Here is a 7521-nt window from a genome sequence, read left to right as displayed (position 1 = left end):
GAGAGAGAGAGAGAGAGAGAGAGAGAGAGAGAGAGAGAGAGAGAGAGGGGAGGGGGGATGGATGGATGGATGGATGGATGGATAGAGTGCCTTGGGAAAATGTTCAGCCCCCTTGGATTTTTTTAACCTTTTGCCACATTTCAGGCTTCAAACATAAAGATATAAAATTTTATTTTTTTGTGAAGAATCAACAACAAGTGGGACACAATTGTGAAGTGGAATGAAATTTATTGGATGCGTCACTTTTTTAACAAATAAAAAACTGAAAAGTGGGACGTGCAATATTATTCGGCCCCTTTACTTTTAGTGCAGCAAACTCAGTCCAGAAGTTCAGTGAGGATCTATGAATGATCCAATGTTGTCCCAAATGACTGATGATGATAAATAGAATCCACCTGGGTGTAATCAAGTATCCGTATAAATGCACCTGCTCTGTGATAGTCTCAGGGTTCTGTTCAAAGCGCAGAGAACATCATGAAGACCAAGGAACACACCAGGCAGGTCCGAGATACTGTTGTGGAGAAGATTAAAGCCGGATTTGGATACAAAAAGATTCCCCAAGCTTTAAACATCCCAAGGAGCACTGTGCAAGCAATCATATTGAAATGGAAGGAGTATCAGACCACTGCAAATCTACCAAGACCCGGCCGTCCCTCTAAACTTTCATCTCGAACAAGGAGAAGACTGATCAGAGATGCAGCCAAGAGGCCCATGATCACTCTGGATGAACTGCAGAGATCCACAGCTGAGGTGGGAGAGTATGTCCATAGGACAACAATCAGTCATACACTGCACAAATCTGGCCTTTATGGAAGAGTGTCAAGAAGAAAGCCATTTCTCAAAGATATCCATAAAAAGTGTTGTTTAAAGTTTGCCACAAGCCACCTGGGAGACACACCAAACGTGTGAAAGAAGGTGCTCTGGTCAGTTGAAACCAACATCGAACTGTTTGGCCACAATGCAAAACGATATGTTTGGCGTAAAAGCAACACAGCTCATCACCCTGAACACACCATCCCCACTGTCAAACATGGTGGTGGCAGCATCATGGTTTGGGCCTGCTTTTCGTCAGGAGGGACAGGGAAGATGGTCAGAATTGAGGGGAAGATGGATGGGGCCATATACAGGACCATTCTGGAAAAAAACCTGCTAGAGTCTGCAAGAGACCTGAGACTGGGACTGAGATTTATCTTCCAACAAGACACTGATCCAAAACATAAATCCAAATCTACAATGGAATGGTTCACAAATAAACGTATCCAGGTGTTGGAATGGCCAAGTCAAAGTCCAGACCTGAACCCAATCGAGAATCTGTGGAAAGAGCTGAAGACTGCTGTTCACAAACGCTCTCCATCCAACCTCACTGAGCTCGAGCTGTTTTGCAAGAAAGAATGGGCAAGAATTTCAGTGTCTCCATGTGTAAAACTGATAGAGACATACCCCAAGAGACTTGCAGCTGTAACTGCAGCAAAAGGCGGCGCTACAAAGTATTAACTCAAGGGAGCCAAATAATATTGCACGCCCCACTTTTCAGTTTTTTATTTGTTAAAAAAAGTTTGACACATCCAATAAATTTCATTCCACTTCATGACTGTGTCCCACTTGTTGTTGATTCTTCACAAAAAAAAAATATATATATATATATATTTATGTTTGAAGCTTAACATGTTGCATAAGGTTGAAAAGTTCAATGGGGCCGAATACTTTCGCAAGGCACTATATATATATATATATATATATATATATATATATGCATATGCATATACAAGAGTGATAAGGTGTATGCCATGCAGTTACATAATTTTGATGACACATCTGTACAATGAAAAATAAATAAATAAAATAATATTTACAACAAAGCCTAATAATATTTGCACATGTTCTTATGATTCAAAATCATTTTAAAACACAAATAATAACTATCTTACATAAATTGCTCCTTTTGTGAATGGCTGTCCTTAAAGGTCTCTATGTTGATCATTTTATGCATTGTGCATGTTTTATGATTTGTTTGTGTGTATGTGCATTGCTGCTCTGTCAGGACATTTTTCTTACAAATAAACTGTCCTCATTTGTCACTTTGTTAAGAAGGTTGAAATGAAGAAAAACAACTGAGCACAGATAGATATGTTCAATTAAGTGGAATTGTAATTATTTAAAAAGTCTATTATAAAGTATGAAATATCCATGTAATCTATGTTTTGTTGTCAATGTGAAGCGAGTCATTCTGTCTTTTTATAAAAACTAATGATTCAATTTTTTTAATGTAATATTATTATTGAACTCGCCATATTTATAAATTGACATAATTTAACCAAGTCAACTGATGTAGTGTTCTTGATAACTTATTGCCTTTTTGTCTTTTCTCTCCTTTGTGCTCATCCTGAATGGAACTCCTCTGTTTGATCTTCAGCAGGTAAGATAATGATTGCTTTGCTATTTTTATTCACACACAAGTCACTGGCATTCACATCATCTTCAACACCACCATACTACGGGAAAAAAATAAAACACACACACACACACATACAAAAACAGATACATTGTTGTTTTCTACTTATGTATACTTTGAACCACGTAAAGCTGAACTGACAGCAGCTTTGCTACAGTTTGAGAGGCTTTGTGTAAATACTTACATAAAAAGTGTTGTGAATGTTTGCTACTGCAGTCATGAAGCACAAACAGCTGTGCCACAATTTTGTGTGCTATTTTGTTCTACTTGCTCTATAGCTCATGAAGAGTAACTGCCTTGATTTCCACTGTGCAGCTATCTCCTGAATTACGCATCATCATGCTGCATACCTTGTTTGCTCGTCAGTGCAATATGCTCTTTGATGTGAGAACAAGAATGTTTTAAGGCATTTCTATGACCTATTTAAACACATTAAACTTGCTCGTTGGCTTGTTAGAAGACAAAATGTGTTGCTATGGAATTATTACTTGATGTTTTATGCATGTAGGAGTGCTGCTGTGTCGCTGTGCGAAGGACATGAATCCAAATGTAGGTCACTGGACTCATCTGCTAGATTAGACGAGGAAGTAGATTATCTTTCTGCATTTCTGCTTTTGTTTATCTACCTGATTTTTTTTTCCCAAAAACACACATTTAGTGGCACTACTTCTTTTTGATCCATTTCACGTTTTAATAGAATTATCAAGGGAAGCACCAACTATGTCTGTTTGTCTATGTATCTATAAATATAATTATTTAAAGTCTTATATAAAGTATGAAATATCCATGTAATCTAGTTTGTTGTCAATGTGAAGCGAGTCATTCTGTCTAATGTTTATAAAAAAAACTAATGGTTGCTATATATTTTATATATTTATATGTATATATATTTATATGTATATATATTTATATATATATATATTTATATATATATACATGAATGATCAACATGAGGAACAATCAAAAAACATTTGTCATTTGAAAATAACTAACTTTTACATGCAATATCGAAGCAGTTTATTTCTTAGTCCATGGACTCTGGCTGAGCATTGGTCTGGTTTAATGTTCATGATGACCTTCTGTAGGAACTCAAAAGGAGTACCTCATATTTTAGGGTATTCAAGGTTAAGGCAGTAGATGGCGTCCAGTAACATGGCAAAGCCAGTGGGTACATCTCTGATGTCATGTAGGATGATCTTCTCCTCCACTACCACAGCCACATTGAAGACATTAAAAGGGAATGCATCCTGCAGAGGGCCTTCATGTCCAATGAGCAGTCCAACTTCCATCCCTTTCATTATCATGTCAAGGGTTTCCCCATGAGCCTAAAGACAAAGACATACACATCTTAACTTCTCCAAGTTTAAGACATCCCTAACATTTTAATTAAGGCTATATCTGTATTTGAAGTGAGTGTGAGTGAGTGTTGAACAGTAATGGGGCTGAAAGGCTGTGTATCAACCAACAATAAATAAAAATGATTCCTGCAAATACAAAACTTGAATTAAAAAAAAAACTCTGGGAGATGAAACTAACAACATGTTGTACAGTGGGGTGATGGCAAGATTCCTCAGCAAGGCTATTTAGACAGTCCTTGATGTACTGCATTTTCCGTACTATACATCGCTCCGGAGCATAACTCGCATTAGTCAATGTGTCATGGAGAGGGAAAAAATTATATGTAAGGGGCTCTGGAGTAAAACTTGACTTACAGTCCAGAAAATACAGTAAATGCTTGCTGATGCAAACTTTTCATTACATTAGCTTTTAAATTCAAATTCAAAAATACTTTATCCCAAAGGGAAATTTAAATGTTTATGTAACTCATTTAATTAAGGAGTTAATTGATTAAGATTTCATTAGGATATAAAAAAAAAATGATTGCATGATTGTGTAGTAGGCTACATTTGTTTCTGTTGATTGTGTTACATGATAGTTATAAGTTAAGTCAAGTTGCATGTCCCCTAGTTTTGACTATATGCATTTGGCAGAGTGTAGTAGTACAGTACAGTATGTAAATTTAGGGTCTTACATCACACATCCTGATTACGTTGGAGGAGTCATCTGAAAAGTAGCATGGGACACCAAGAAGGGCCGCCGTTCTCTGGTTTTGGTTTGTGTCCTACCAAAACAGGTAATGTTATGTGAATGCTATACTAAAGCTTGAATCATAATCTTCATACAGACTGACAGAATACGTTTCTTATACAGTACACACCTCCTTTTGAAGACAATCCAGAATGCTGTTCAGGGCCAACCTCCTGCCCGATGCAGCAGCTGCTTTGTAAAGTTGTAGAAGACTGGGCATGAATGCATCAAGTCCACCAAAAAAGGATTCCAGCAGGTATTTGGTGACAGTTCTGCGGAACTCCGCAATTAGCTGAAGCAGATGGGTAACAAAATAGCACAGAAAAGGGCATGAGTGAAGGAGATATAAGAGAAGCATAGATCTGTGAGAACAGAAACTCAAAGAATTAAATTATTGCAACAAAGTATATGTTTTGACTATATGAGTACTAAAGTCACAAAACATAAGATTTTTATGCTGTATTCAGTTGCCAAAGGATTACCTGTTGCTCACTAAACAATGCAGGTTATCTGTCCTTGACAAGAGAGATAAGAGGTTCATCACCAATTATTTCTTGTCTCCGCTATTCTTCTTTGCCCATTTGAGGAGAACGCACAAAACTTACATTTCCACCTCATGAACTGGAAATCCTTGTTTACTTCTGTGAACAAAAATGATTTGCATGTTAAAAAATGAAACCCAGTTATTTATTTATATATTTTGTACATAAATTCTTCATAGCAGAGAGGGGTAAGCAGCGCCACTCAGACGGTGATTGACAGCTCTAAGACCCGCCTCCTGGCTCAATTTTTTCCACAGACTGTCATGACATAGTGACAGTTTCAACAAATATGTAATCAATATATATATATATATAAAAAAGTTGCATACTGCAGCTTTAATTCACTATTTCTGCAAGCTCCATCTGTCTATGCAAAAGATACTGGAGGGGCATCGAGAGCGGACGTCTCTGTTTAACAAGTGTTTGAAGAATGCGCTGTTCCATCTCTTGAGGAATTGGGATACATTTTACTCCTGTATATTATTTTAAAATGGCAGTCAGCATCTGCTCTGCTTTCTGCTGCATCCCGCTTTCATGCTGAAGTCCACCAAACATGCTCCACGCATGCGCGCGCACACAAGGGGGAAAAGGAAAAAAATGCGAGGGAAAAAAAAAAATGTTTGCAGAGTTTTTAAGTCTACTGCATGATCTGCACCAACACAAATTACCTGCTTTAAATCGGTTCATTTTACATTATGAAATGTATTATCCTAGTTACTGGTCAATACAAGCAGTAACCAAAGCATGAGCGCTGTGCCCCATTTGTGAAAAAGCTGTTTCATATTGAACATTCACAATAAGCTAACGCCATTTTATAGCCTTGACGGTTTGCTAACTAGCTAGCTCATGCTCCGGTGAATGCTTGAGAAACTGAGTGAATTTAGTAACACAAGAAAACAACGTGTATAACGGTCACATTAAAACACTGTACCGGTTATCTAATTCATAATATCGTTTTAAAAGCTGACCGAATACGTTTTAATCTGTCTAGCAAAGCGGCGGGGGTGTGGGGTATTAGCTGGTAGCCAAACCTGTAAAAAAAAATTTTTTCCCAGGCTATTAAAAGGCACAGTCTACATGGTTACTGTTTATTTATTTTTTTTTTTTTACATTACTGCACCGAAGGTTAATAGAAAAATATGGATATAGATTATTAAACTCACCTGGCACTAATGCTGCGTGAAGAATCCAATGGCACTGGTCCTCTTCGCGGGTACAGACAAGTGTATTGTTCCGCCTACTGTGACAGACAACTGTCAGAGAAATGTTCTTCTTCCGCTGGTGGAAGTAGTCCTTTAAAAATCATTTTTCCATTATCGTGAAATGTGTATATTTTGGATGAAATCTGATATAAGATTTATTTGCAGTGTAGAAAGTAATATTTCCGTTCTTCAGTGTTGCTTTGGTTTACGGAAGACAGGTTAACTCAAAAGTCATTGAAAATATATATATTTGTCTCTTTTGATACAATCCATCACTCCCTCCTTTTTTTCCCTCTTCTGTTTTAAATTGATGACTTACAAATGCAAGTTCAATCAAATCAGACAAATTCCCAAATATTCAACACAATGAATAACTTTAAGTTTTACTGCCCCGCCTTTTTTCCTTCCTTTTTTTTTTCCAACTTCTGACTTAAAGACTCAAGTTCAATCAACACATACACATCTGACAAATTTCTCTAATAGTCAACACAATGGATTGCTGTAAGTTTTACTTTGTAAAACTCATAACATAGAGTTAAAAATCTAAAAATTGTCAGAGCTCTTTGAGTTAAAGAAATGTAGTAAGTGGATTTAACTATATGAGGCTGCAATGTTTAACAGTGTAGCAACATGTTTTGTTTTTTTCTTTTGCTCCTGAAATCAACTTTTTCATCTACTCACGCATTTTTTAGCGTATATATAACCTCTTGGACCAACCTGACTCTCTTCTAGAGGTGAATCCTTAAATGTGGCTGCACTCTTTTTTTTTTTTCCCCCTTTGAAACACGTGTGTGCCATGACATTTGTTTCAGCACCAAGGACAGCTCCTTAACGGAGGACTAAGAATCTGTTGCTGTGCTTTCTTCTAATCTACCTAGCCTCCACATATTTTCAATTTTTAATAATGAACGCTAACTCTTACCTCATCATATAAACGGTTGACGGTCTGTCTGTCTGTCGTCTGTCTGCCTACTTGTCTGCCTGTATGTCTGCCTGTCTTTCTTATGAATTTAGAGAAAAGTTACGGTTCACTGTCTTGTTTTTGTTAAGTCATCTATTGTGCAATGTACCATCATTCTCTATTTGAAATGATTGACATCATAGTTACACATTTTAATAGTGTACTTTAATAAATAATGCCATAATGCCCTTTTCTAATGTATCACATTTTCCTCCTGTGCCCATCTCAGTGATTTGGTTTGTATCATTAAATACCGAAGACATGTGTGTGTGTGTG

Source organism: Nematolebias whitei, chromosome 4 (assembly GCF_014905685.2).
Source record: "Nematolebias whitei isolate Nwh7 chromosome 4, NemWhi1, whole genome shotgun sequence".
NCBI classification, from domain to species: Eukaryota; Metazoa; Chordata; class Actinopteri; order Cyprinodontiformes; family Rivulidae; genus Nematolebias; species Nematolebias whitei.
This window is presented reverse-complemented; position numbering follows the sequence as displayed.